Source organism: Muscardinus avellanarius (genome assembly GCF_963383645.1).
Source record: "Muscardinus avellanarius genome assembly, chromosome: 8".
Classification (NCBI taxonomy): Eukaryota; Metazoa; Chordata; class Mammalia; order Rodentia; family Gliridae; genus Muscardinus; species Muscardinus avellanarius.
This window is the reverse complement of record NC_137794.1, coordinates 5462553-5476435: the sequence shown is the minus strand read 5'-3', so window position 1 is coordinate 5476435 and position 13883 is coordinate 5462553. Positions and strand designations below refer to the sequence as shown.

The following is a 13883-nucleotide window of genomic DNA, read 5'->3' as shown; positions in this document are numbered from 1 at the left end:
TCGCTGGCTTAAGAGACCCTGTTTCCAAATAAAATATAAAATAGGTTTGGGAGTGTAGCCCGGAGAAGAGTTTTCAGGAACCCCAGTACCACCAAAAAATAAAAAAAACAGGTATCACATCTCTCTCTCTCTCTCTCTCTCTCTCTCTCTCTCTCTCTCTCTCTCTCTTTTGGTGGTACTGGGGGTAGAACCCAAAGGCTTTCTACCTCTATTTTATATTTTATTTGGAAACAGGGTCTCACTAAGTTGCTGAGAGCCTCACTAAGTAGTTGAGGCTGGCTGCGAACCTGTGCGATCCTCCTGTCTCAGCCTCCCGAGCGCAGGGATTACAAGCGTGCGCCACCACGCCCGGCTGAGCTATCACATCTTTAAAAATATGTCTGTGGCCTCTTTCCCTTCACCCATTCTTTAAAATGTCCAAAAGCTAGAATTGTTTTTTATGGTTTTTTTTTTTCTTTGTGGTACTGGGGATAGAACCCAGGGGCATTCTACCCCCAAGCTACACCCCCAGCCCTATTTCTTATTCTTTATTTGGAAACAGAGTCCCACTGAGTTGCAAAGGGCCTCATTAAGTAGCTGAGGCTGTCTGCGAACCCTGATCCTCCTGTCTCAGCCTCCCAAATGCTGGGATTACAAGTGTGCACCACCACGTGTGGCTAAAGCTAGAATTTTAAAAATGCTGTTCAAGTTCCCTGCAGAAAAAACTGCTAGATTCAAAACCGGAGCCAAAGAACACAAGAAAATCTTGTCACTACGTTGCCCATCAAATGCCCTGAAGTCTGCCAACCAGAGCGGCAATGACTTAGTGTTCATACGATTTCCAGGCATCACGGTCCCTTTACAACCCACCCAATCTGTCACTTTAAAAAGAAAGTTGTCCACAGTCTGGGAAACGGGAATTAGCTAAACCGAGAACCAAAGCGCAGTCAGCAGCAGGTGCAGCTGCTGGGTCATTCACACATAGAGATTTTTGCTGGTCACTCCACACTGGCCAGTTAACTTCAAAAGCCTTAAATAGTTCTCTTCCCTCTTCTGTGTTTGATAAGCTTTTAGTTTCTCTTCCCAGCCCTCCAGTTGGACCATTTAAAATCCCTGGGTAAAAGAGAACATACCTTCTACCTTTTGTTTAATTCTCTGTTCAGTGTCCTGGACATAACAGGATCTTAGTAAATGTTTATTGATGATGATGATGATGATTGCACAGATTGAAAGGGGAAAATAAAAATCAAAGCCATAAATCTTTTGGGTCTCATCTGAGTGGTCTGTGAGGATGTGACCGTGGGCCAGGGCATTGAGCTTTTTATTTTTCTGCCATTGAAGTACCAAGTGGTGTTTCCAGATAAGAAATGTAAATGGAACCGAACCTGGGCCTATATAACTCGGTTATCATTTGTGTCAATTCGCAAAGAATAGCTCCGCAATGAATTTATTCGCAAAGAATAGCTCCGCAATGAATTTGGCTGTAAACAGGTGGGTTGCTATCCCTGCTGAATTGCAGGGACTTTTGTCAGTGTTAGGAGGAAATTGGAGGAGGGCACTCCATTAGTGACAAATGGCTAAATATTCAGAATTTCAGTCTAGACAGTGCATTTCAGCTTCCGCTTTGTCCAAAGAGTCTTGGAGTTACTGGCAGTGCCGTCCATCCCAGAGTCTAGTGGAACACATCTTTAGGAGTGAAGGAGTTAACTGAATGTGTAAGCTTTATCTTCTGTCCCGTGGACCTGTGGTTTGCTTATTAAAGTGGCAGGTAAATGATTATCAGAGGGAGGCCTGCCATTGATAGCTATTGCTAGTTGCTGCGTTTCAAAGGCCTGTTGATTCCTCTTTAAGTCAGGCAGCATCTCCTAGCCCTCAACTCTTTTCAGATCTGCTAGGTCTCCTTTGAAAGGAGCCATCTGGTTGATCAATAAACATGAACGGCGACGACCACACCACCATCTACGCCACAATCCGAAAACCCAGTGTACCCAAGGATCTAGACCAGCTGGAAGACAGCAAAGGCCCTCTTTATAATGATGTCCAAGAAGACGAAAGGCCACAGCATACTTTGTATGCCCCTGGGCTGCAAAACCATGAATATGATTTTGTGTCAGTCTATAGCAGTAGGGGCAAAGAGAACAGCTTAGCCTCTCCCCAGTCAGGAGCAGCAGACTACCTCCTACCTGATGAGGTGTGTCCAGAGGCCCAGGATCTTCAGCCAGCAGAGCCCCCCAAATATAGGAGCATCTCAGTGGATGAATTCCATTCACCGACCCAGGGCCAAGAGCTCCGGGAGAATGGGGACAAGATACCAGACCTGCTTTCTCCTGGAAGCTTCACCATCCAGCATCAGTGGGACTTCTCTACCAGCAGGGATTCCCACTCCTGCTATCCCGATGCCTATGCTTTGGAAAGCAACCGCGCAGCTCCCAGTAACCCTGAGATCTTCCTGTTTGTGAAGGTAAGGGCTGCCTCGGGCAGGCACGTGGCACACGCAGGCGACACGACTCGTGCTTTCGTTTGGCTTTGAGGGACAAAGGAGAGGTGCGTATGCTGTGGTCCTCAGATCCCCAGACGAGAATTGGGCCGACTCAGTCAGTCCCTTGAGATTGTACCCAGAGCTTCGCAAAATCCCAGGAACTAGAAAGTACGTTTGAAGTGTGTGTTTAATCATCGGCTTTTGCAAACGTTGGGCAAAGTACTTGCGGAGAATTTACATGAGTGAGCAGAAATTGCTGCTCCGATCTGTACCTTCCTGACAGATATTAAGTGAGTTCAAATTCCCTTATCGACGCTCTATTAAAAACGAAAGCTTGGGCCGGGCGTGGTGGCGCATGCTTGTAATCCCCGCGCTTGGGAGACGGAGACAGGAGGATTTGTCTGCCTTAAGAGACCCTGTTTCCAAATAAAAATATAAAATAAGTCTGGGAGTGTAGCCCAGAGGTAGAAGGGCTTCCAGGAACCCCAGTACCACCAATCAAACAAACAAAAGCTTGTGACAGTCGCCTCTGCTGTCTCTGCTGCAGTTTCCTCTTGCGTTTCTAAGGTGAAACACAGAGACACAGCCCACAGGTGCCTCCTCGCTTACCAGGCTTGTCCTTTCGGCTCTGATATGACTAAAACTCCGCCGAAGTAGAATGATTGCAGTGATATTAAGATACTGACTGACTGCCTGTTAATCTTTAATGCTAATGATACTGAGACAAAGAATTGTGTTGATCTTTGTATCTGACTACTAATACTAAAGACTGTGATGATGAAGTCAGGCATAGTGGGGCATGCTTGTAATCCTAGTATTTTAAAGGCTGAGACAGGAGGATCACAGACTCGAAGGCAGCCTCAGCAGCTTTGTGAGGCTCTCAGCAACTTACTGAGACCTTGTTTCTAAATTAAAAAATAAAAATAAAAATACAGTGGTGAGAATGTAGCTTTGAGGTAGATGGCCCCTGGGGTCAATTCTCAGCGCCCCCCCACATGATTATGAGTATTATCAAAATAGAAAATATCATTCAGAGATTAAAAAAAATCATCCTTCTTAGCTAGGAGTGGTGGTACACTCCTGTAATCCCAGTACTTCGGAAGCTGAGATGGAGGGGACTGCAGGTTGGTGATCAGCCTTAGCAACTTAGGAAGAACATGTTTCAAAGTCAAAAGTTTAAAAGGGCTAGGGGGTAAGACTCAAGTCCAATGCCCCTGGGTTCAATCCCTAGTACTAGAACACCCCCCCAAAAATCATACTTAATCAAGATCGCAGACTCTTTTTCTCCAACATGTCATATATATATTGGTCATCTTGACATTAATTTTTTGGGAGAGGTGGTACTGGGGATGAAACCCAGGGGCATCCTACCTCTGCTTGATCTATACCCGCAGCCCTATTTTATTTTTATTTTGAAACAGGGTCTCACTAAGTTGCTGAGGGCCTTGTTAAATTGCTAGAGCTAGACTTGAACCTGCGGTCCTCCTGTCTCAGCCTTCCAGGTACTGGGTTCATAGGTGTGTGTCACCGTGCACGGGTTTTAAATGATTTTTAAAAGATATTAAGCTGGGTGTGGTGGCGCACGCTTGTAATCCCCGCGCTTGGGAGGCGGAGACAGGAGGATCGCACAGGTTCGAAGCCAGCCGCGCTGGCTTACAAGACCCTGTTTCAAAATATAAAATAGGTCTGGGAGTGTAGCCCGGAGGTAGAAGGGCTTCCAGGAACCCCAGTACCACCAAAAAAAGATGTTAATATTTTTAATGCTATTAATTATTTAATACTCTATTTTTTGTTAATGAAACGATTACTCTGTGAACCTATAAGAAGTCCAGAGCATAGTCATTTCTCTCCTTCCTTGTTTCCAATAAGACCACTGATAAAATGCACACATTTACTAATAGAATAATGCATTCTACCTTTTACTTTTCTCTAGTTGTTCTGGGTGTTAAATGTGTCTCCCTTACTCTGCTCTAAGGGCCTTTCCAAAAGCACCTAGTGTAATGTTGGGTTCATTCGCGGGAGCCTGGCAAGCTTGGCTGGGTACTGGGCCAAGATTGAGGGGAAGAAGGTGTGTGTAAGAGGTGGCGCTTGTCCCCCCAAAACCAACAGTGCGGTGCCGGAGATAGATTTGCACTTGGTGAATTACAGTGGAGTGTGGGAAAGAAAAGAGAACGCAGTGCACTGTGGGAATGTCCCAGGAGGCAAGAGGACGCGTAGACAAGTCAGGGAGGCAGACAGAGGAGGTGGCGTTCGGGCAGGTGCACGGAACCTGCCTGCCAGTCTCCATGTCCCAGCATCACTGAGTCAGTGTGAAGTCAGACTTTTTTTCTAAGTGAAGACTAGATGTGGTTTTTTTCCCCCCTCGGGACAGAGCACCCAGGTCCTCTCGTGAAGCAGGAGAGGAGGGTGGTGGTTGGCGTCTTCGTTGCCGTCCACACTGGTCCATCGAGACAGAATTTGTAACTTTGGCAGAGTGCCCATCTCAGCAGCCATTAGCCTATCCCTGGCATGAGCCACACTGAAGTAGCAAGAAGAAAGAACATTGGCATCTCTTACTGGCACCTGTGCCGGGAAACACGGAGCGACAGGAATGGGGGAGTCCTGAATTATTTAAGATCCCCTAAGGCAAATATTGGATTTAATAAAATTTTTAGATTTCCATTATTTCTAGTAAAATTACCTCAACCAAGAGATCATAGAATGTACTGTCACTCGTAGCTCCTATGTGTGAACCTTTCTTTAAATTAATTGCTGTTTCTTTAAGGTAATTGGGCAGCATGTGTAAGGATGGAGAGGACACAAGTCTTGTTTGCACCCAAAACACAGTGGAAGGACTTTTGCTTCTACTCTACATGAGTGATACTGGGCAGAGCACCATTAGGTGGTTTTGAAAGAAACATTCTGGCTGCCATTTTTTTTTTTTTTTGGGTGGGAGGGGATGGTATTAGAGATTGAACCCAGTGGTACTCTACTTACCATGTTACACCCCGGCCCTTTATAATTTTATTATTTTTAAAACAAGGTCTCACTAAGTTGCCTAGACTGGTCTCGAACCTGTGATCCTCCCATCTCAGCCTCCCAAGGGCTGGGATTACAGTTGTGCACCACCACGCCCAGCCTGGCTGGCTTTTTTTTTTTTTTTTAAATAACAAACTGTAGTGGAGAAAGGGTAGAAGCAGAAACAGATAGAACAGTTAGAAGGCTCATGAAAAACTATAGGCAAGCCAGGCATGGAGGCACACACCTGCAATCCCAGCACTTGGGAGGCTGAGACAGGAGGATTACAGGTTCAAGGCCAGCCTCAGCAACTTCGTGAGGGCCTCTACATCTTGGTGAGATCTTGCTTCAGAAATAACTAAAAAAGAGTTGGGGGTGTATCTCAGAGGTAGAATGCCCCTGAATTCAACCACTAGTACCACAGAAAGAAGAAAGAAAGAAAGAAAGAAAGGAAGAGAGAGAGAGAGAGAGAGAGAGAGAGAGAGAGAGAGAGAGAGAGAGAGAGAGAGAGAAGGAAGGAAGGAAGGAAGGAAGGAAGGAAGGAAGGAAGACTTTAGGCAAGAGATGAGGTGGCAGCCGGCAATGAAGGTCGTATGTGGCAAGACAAGACTCTGGCTGCTGACGATTTGATGTGGGCTGTAGAGAGAGGCATCAGCCATGGATGGTTCTAGAGGCTTTAGTTACAGCTACTGGGCGAATACAGACTTATTCTCCTTTCAGTCCTGGGCTCCTCCTCAGGGATACTTCCGATTAAGAAGACACTCCTTTCCTTATTGTGTCTGTGGAAAAGGGCGGTGGGGAGCCTGGGAGAGGTGTGAGGGGGCAGAAGAATATTCTAGTATTTTATTTAATGCCAAGGAAAAAAAAGCATTCTGATCATTACTTATTGCCAAGGAAAATGGTACAAATAAACACCCTTTGTCATGCACTTAGTTGATGTCACTAATTATGGAAAGTAATCCATCATTTTAGAGCAGGTTTTGAGGCCTGGCTTAGCAAATTTGTTAGTTTTTTTTAGCTTTTCTCAGCATCCATTCTTCATTGGTAAAAATGGATGTTATGATGATTTATTCCTCATAGACTTGTAGTGAATATTAAATACAATAATGCATGTAAATTGCTTAGTATACTATCTGCCAAATAGTAAATGTCAATATCTGGGAGCCTAAATTATTATTTATTGTGGCAATTTTGAACCATTCGCAAAATAAACATTTTTTATTTTAAACACTATGCTTTGCTGTTAATATAAGGGCATATATATAATACAAATAAATATCCTATTGGCTTCTCCTGACCCGAGCAGCATAATTTTAAAGAAAGAGCGCTGGCCAGGGAATTTCTAATGCTAATTGACTAATGATTTGGTGTGGAATATTCCTGGACCCACGTCTTTTTGTCTTTGAAACACAATCCCTTCCAGCTGTTAGAGTCCAAGGGCACAGCCCAGCTTCTTATCAGCGTGCACACATATGATGCCATCTAGTATCTTCTCTGGGAGACTGCTCAGCAATTATGATCTGAGGATTAGGGCGTGATTGTAAGGGCTGATATGAAAGTATCAGGCCTGTGCACCCTGGGCTCACGTGAAGCCTGTGCCCTGGAAAGCGTCCACAGCTGTTCTGCCGAGCCCGTCTCTGGTTGGGACACTCACGGCACCCACGTGTGGGGAAGCGCAGGTTGGGTGTTGAACAGATGTAACAGGCACTCAAATTTTTCATGGAAAATGGAAGTGGTGTTTCCCTAAAGCCAAGCAACATCACATTCCTGAGAAACACTAGAGTTATTTTCCTCAAGGTGTGACAATATAAATGATTTGGGAGTAAAGTCCAAGATCCAGGTGTTGGCAGGGTTAGTACCTTCTTGGGCCTCTCAGCTTGGCTTGTAGATGGTCTTTTATTTTTTTTTTTTATGTCTTCCCACGGGCTTCCCCCTGAGCACGTCGGTGTCCTGATCCTATTAAAGGAGAAATCACACCTTTGGATCAGGGCTGACCCTAATGACCTTATTTTTAACCTCAAGTACCTTGGAGCAAAGACTCTTGCTTAAATAGAGTCACCTTGTCTGGTACTAGCGATCAGGACTTCAACACGAGAATCTGTCAGGGTAGGTGGAAGCATAATGGGACCCATCCATCACACTTGATATCATACGTGTTGCTTGCTGGGATCTTCATATGTCTCGAGCTGTGAAGGAATCTCTGCCTTGTATCCGTGATCACATACTTGCTACACGGCCTGCTTGAAAGAAAGCTGAGTGCAGGAAGGCAGGCGGGGATAAGTCAGGGCAACAGGGGAGGGACGGACTCTACCAGTGGCCTGCCGCAGTGGTAAGAGAGGCCCTCCAAGCCCCGGTAGGAGACTTATAGGGCTACCGTAACAAATTATTGCAAATTTAATGGTTTAAAATAATGGGAAGATATACTCGTCCGGTCCTGGAGGTCAGCAGTTTGAAGCGAAGACATTTGCAGGGCCACACACTCCCCCAAATACTCCAATGGCGAGCCCTTGCCTTCTCCAGTCCCTGGTGGCTCTTGGCTATCTTTGGCTGTTGTGGCATCGGTGTAGATACCTGCCACCAGCAGGGATTTAAGATGAGCTGGCCTCCCCCATCTCATCTGTGTAGCTATTTCTCTTTCTCTTACAAGGATTTGTCACGAGGTTTAGGGCCTGCCCTAATCCGGAATAATGTCACCTTAAGACTCTTAGTTAGAACTACAATGACCCTTTTTTCAAATACGGTCACGTTTATGAATTCCAGGCGGATGCATTCTTTGGAGCACCATTCCTCAACCTGCCACACCCCCCCCCCAGGGAAGAATGAGACCTCTGGATGCACACAGTCACCCCCAAGGTTTACCTTCCCCCAGGCAAGGGTTCATTGACAATTCAATGGACTCGGCATCTTTATCTCCGTAGTTTTCAGAAATTCATGAGAACGCTTGGCATGTCCGTAGTATTGTGTGGGTAGAAAGCCAATGTTCTGAGGGTTTAATTTGACTTGTTCAGCTCTGGGGTCAAAGGACTGGAAGATCCACAAGGCAGTCGGGGTCGAACACCACAGGAGCTGCCCGTGCAAGCACAGCTGCCATAACTAATTCACTGCATCCTTGTTCTTGAGTCTCCCTTTCTTTTTCGACATCAGTAGGATTTACCAAACACTGTTCTGTTGACAAACCTAAAAGCCAAACTAAACACAGTGGCCAGGAGACAGTGGGCAGTGTCCATGTGAGAGAGAATTGCACTGGACAGGGCGTGGCTGCCGGTCAGAATATTGAGGGGACAGCGTTAGGCTAGTAGGTGGGGGATCATTTTCTGGACTCCCTGCTTAAAGATCAACTCACTAGGGGCCTGTGAGATCCTTAAGGGAAGGAATCGGGTCTTTTTTATCTCCGTTGCTGTGTCTCCTGGGGCACCAGGCTTGTTAGACTGAGGACTCTATATAAAGTTGATCAAAGTCAACTGAGATGCATGGGGAGCCTTCATCCATCTAATGGAATAAAGATTATTTTTTAAGGACAAAATTGCAAATTGGATATTTAATTCCTTCCCCGCTTTAAACCTTTCCTACCACCAAAGTGACTAAGTCCACCCTTGAGCAGCACATGTAAGGCCTCTGGATGTTCTGCGCAGGCACCCCAGGAGCCTCTGGGGTCCGCTCCCCACCACGCCTCCTCATTCCTGTGCTCCAGGAAAGCTCAGCTTCCTGCAGATCAGGGGCTGCTCTGTTCACCTGGCTTGGCCCACGCCGAGTCGTCCACCCGCTATATTTTCCTTCTTCCATCTGGACCATTCCTCCGGACCTTCCTGGACTCTTATTCCCTGAGTCTCCGATCCCGCAGATGGTTCTCAGCGATCCCCCTCAGTGCTTATCCTCCCATTAGCGCTAGTTTCCTCAGCTCGCAGTGATTTGGTTGGAGTGGCTCTGAGGCTCAGATGTGAGGCTTTTAGGCAATGGTTGGCTCCTGAGAACTCGGAACTCACTGATGGCTGAATGGACTCCGGGGAGGCAGGGCCCAGATGGAGAGGGAGGTCATGGGGCGTTCCTAGAAGGGGTTATTTTGTCCTCAGCTCGCTCGCGCGCTCTCTTTCCATTCTGTCTGTCTGTCTCTCTTCTCTACTTTTCCATCTTCTTCAGTATTTAGATCTATGAATTTCAGCTGCCTTGACCCATTCAGACTTAGAACTCTAATATCCGCTCAACTCAGAAAGACTCCTAGCTCCACTTTAGGTCCCATGCTCCCTGTTCGCAGTATTTGAAGCTATCATTTCAGATACTTTCCTTTTTCTCTTTTCTACCATCAGTGTTCTAGTTACCACAGTAAGGTTCGCTATCTCTTACTCTGTTCTGACCAGAAGGAGAGGTTGCCGCAATTGACTTCAAGATCTGCTTCCCGTTTTTTGCTAGTTGCTTTTTTCCACCTCCCCTGGAAACTGGTTCCTTGACTTTTAAGGTTGAATTTAAATTTGGAGCATGGTCATAAAGCTCAGCTGGACTAAAATCCAACTGTAGTGACATTAAAGTGATGTAGGGTGATAAAAGCTATAGCAAAACATCTTGGTATCCTAGCAAAAGATTCCTTTCTGACTTTTTATTTTTTTTGGAGCAATACTGGGGATTGAACCCAGGGCCATTCTACCTTGGGGCTACACCCCAGCCCTATTTAATTTTATTTTTTAAAAGTCGGAAACAGGGTCTCACTAAGTTGCTGAGGGCCTCTCTATGTTGCTGGACTGGCCTCGAACCTGTGATCCTCCTGTCTCAGCCTCCCAAGTATTTGGATTGCAGACATGTGCCACCATGCTCAGCTCTTTCCATTCTTTTTTGAAGGTCTGTTGTCTTTGTAAAAATCTTTACCACATACCTTAAATTGTAAGCCTTCATATTTTAGCCTCTTAGCATTCAAATACTGAATGGCAAGCATCTTGAAGCTTGAATCGAGATGATTCAAGCATTTATTGAAATAACCCTCCATCTTTCAACCTCTTACCAACAAGACTTTGGTGAATCCATTAATTCCTTAGGAAAAAAGTAGGAAAGGACTTTATTACTGCCAGACAGAATCCTGCTCTCAAGCTACATCTCATACCTGCGCCCCAGCATTCAGAATCCATTTGTGTGTGAGTTGAAATACCACATAGGGGAAATGCATTGCCTGGCAGCTCTGCTCCCAGGTGGATGGCACGCCCTCAAAAGTATCAGAGACGCACCCTGTGAACGGTACATGAGTTTTAGCCCTAAGTGATCAGTGTGTGCTTGTGAGGACAGAGATTAGAAATGTTGGCTTGGAGTCCTGTCCCACTTTTCTGCTTTATAAGCAGAGCTCTCTCACCTTCGTTTATTAGTCTTGGGATCAGCATCACGTCCGCTTCCAGAGCGTGGTGGGCAACATGGCCACCATGTTACCATGGCAACAGCCAAAATCAACACGGGGTGCGTGGTTTAGGAAGCAGCCAGCGTCCTGGGGTTTCAGCGATCGCACCCACAAGGTAAACACGTAAGGTGGCATTCAGTAACTGGCAAGAGTACCTATTGTTCATTGGACAAAAACATACAACTCATGCTTTCCCCTGTGGAAATACCTGTCCTTCTGTGCTGGCAACAAGGAGAAGAATGTCGTGGGCAGTCCTTTAATATTTACAGTAGCGACTCTGTAAACTGGCTTGAGTTGCACTATTCAAAATGGTAGCCACTCGCCACGTGCAGCTACTGAAGTTTATTAAGATGGAATAAATTAAAATGTAGACCCGCAGTCACAGTAGCTCAGGTGCCCAAGAGCCTCGCATGTCTAGTGGCCACTGCACGAGGAAGTACATGGGATGGACACATTGGTGTCCCCATGGAATATTCTACACGATAATGCTCCTGCAGGGTGACCAGGCCTGAGTTCACATCTGGAATCAAGACTCACCAGTTATGTGACCACAGACCCTTTTCGGTGCTTTTATTCTTGTCTGTAAATACTGGGTGATTGAGTTTAATGAGATAGAAGATTGTTCATCCCCACAAAATAAAGAAACCGCCAGTGAAAAATCATTCACTTTGCTAAGCAGTGTCTGTGATATACCTTTGTATGAAAGGATTGCTTTTAAATGGTCACTACTTAGGCAAAGCTCTTTAAGCCTCAGCAGCCTTTGTAAACCTAAGTAAAGCTGCTAATAGTCACTGGTTATGCTGGGATCTGAGGCCAGGATCTATCAAAGCTTCAGCTACTTTGAGGATTGAAGATGCTGCCCCTCCCGCTACCATGGATGAATGCAGACAAAAAAAAAAAAACTAAAATAAAAATCAGGATTCTTCCCTTGGTCAGCCTTCTCAGTCAGAACAGATCAGATAAGCAGCAGTGCTAAATAATTACTGATAATTGTAAACACCAAACATATATAGAAACCAAAAAACCTGACTAAGTTAATGCAGGGAAAATTATCTAGGATGGGGAAGAAGTCATTTGTGAATGCTCAGAAAAGATGAAGGTTAAGCTGGATGTGGTGGCGCACGCTTGTAATCCCATCATTGGGGAGGCTGAGACAGGAGGACCATGGTTCTCGGCCAGCCTCAGCTACTTAGTGAGGCCCTTAGCAACTCAATGAGACCATGTTTCAAAATAAAGAATGAAAACATTAGGGCTGGGGCTGTCTCTTGGAGATAGAGTGCCCCTGGGTTCCACCTCCAGTAAGGAGAAAAAAAAAAAAAAGATGAAATTTACATCGAGTAAGTTCTTACTCCTTAACACAAACTTTACAGCTACAAGAATAAGTCTCTAGTTAATGACCTATATGTCCTTTTGATACCTGTCAAATCAGCGGGCCGATAAATCTTTATCACACCTGTACTCTGCACCCCATGTGTCATGTGAGAGGTAGAAAAGCAATCTAAGGCAGGTTCCGGGGAAAGAATTAACTAACACCTTGGAGGATATAGAAATGAATACTGGTAGAATCAGGCTCTAGAATATATGATGCACAGTAGTAAACAAGCACAGAAGAGCTGCACATGTCAAGGAAAAATCATTTTAACTTCAACTTTGTGTCTCCAGATAAACAAAACCCTTCAGCATCAGCTCACACCAGGCATTCCGCCATGGTATGCAAGTTACAGAACTACATAAGAGACTGGTAAGCATTCTCAGTTTAGACAAGAAGAGGGACATCAGTACTCACAAAAAAACTACAGCAAATCAAAGTGATAGTGGGTGGAGAAGGGGACCTTGGGAAGCAGAGGGAGGAGTTCTAGGAAGCATCCACAGCTCAACCCTTAAGTGGGTCTTAAGGCCATATGGAAGTCGAGGTGGAGAAGAACAGGAAAGGTAGACCAGCAGGAGCCGGAACCGGAGCGCATCTGGTCCAAGAGTGGTCCAGAGTGTGTCAGAGGGAGCAGAGCGTGGATGACACCAGAAACCGAGCTGGGCGCTCCACTGCGGAAGGCTTCACCTGCCAAAAAGAGGCTAAATTTGATCTCCAAAATGGAATGGCTTCGTGCGCCCAAATGGAGGCAAAGCGAAATCACCAAAGTTGAGAAGAATAATGACTTGGTTTAATTCGTCCACAAGGTACTCCGGTACAACGATGCTGTCCTGGAAGCGGGGTGACCAGGCAGCAGGCTGAGGTAGAGTACGCGCCACCACATCACAGGTGAGAGAGGACGAGAGTCGAAATTACCAAAAGGAGCAGCCGGGAAATATGCAATGGGGACGGGTCTATAAACACCCGGAAGGAGGAGGTGTCAGACACGCGTCCAGCTGGATGGCGACAGCGTGTGGATCACGGCACCAGTAATTAGGAAAGTAAATATTTAGGGGGTGGAGTGGAGGAGGGGCTGTTTTCAATATATTAAAGTGCTTTTGAGCTACACAGGGTGATTTTCTTAGGCTGGAAGACATAAGGGTAAAAAATTCAAAAGAGGGACAAGAGTAGGAATGGATTTTACTAGCTTGTAGAGAAAATAGTTGCATTCCATGGGTAAACAGAGTCACCCCAGAGGATGGCAGAATATTGAGGAGCGAGACTTTTTATACATTTTGCATGATGATAGAGTAATAAGCAATAACAATGGGTTCTCTGGGGGAGGAAAGTCTCTATTTTAGCAATTGTTGCTTTCTAAATATTCCTATGATTTACCCCACCCTCTAAATGGACAGTTTTCTCTACAGCAAGCCCCAAAAGGTTCAGCAGAAGTGTGTACTTCCAGTGTGCCGTGGCAAGGCCAGAGTAAAGCCTCTCTTACGCCGGCCTTTAGCGAGCCAGCCCGCTGTGGCTCGCCCTAGAGGAAGAGTGGTCAGACTTGGTCTCCCATCTCTCTGCCCTCATAGTGTGGTCTGGGAATCTTTGAAAGGAGAATACGCACAGAACAATATTAAAGTTGTTAAAATTAAGAGGCTACCCATTACATGATAAATGTAATAGAAGAGCTGGAAAACCCAGCAAGTATC

At 45.6% G+C, this 13883-nt stretch overlaps 1 protein-coding gene across 1 annotated transcript in view; it reads left to right on the top strand.

The window, feature by feature from the left end:
- Nucleotides 1–2407: 2407 nt before the first annotated feature.
- The window catches only part of CLIC5 (chloride intracellular channel 5), a gene marked incomplete at both ends in the record, with an annotated part of 127377 nt that continues 115901 nt past the window's right edge, over nt 2408–13883 (top strand). The window contains one exon of the mRNA XM_080700267.1: nt 2408–2440. The remainder of the gene's footprint in view (nt 2441–13883) is intronic.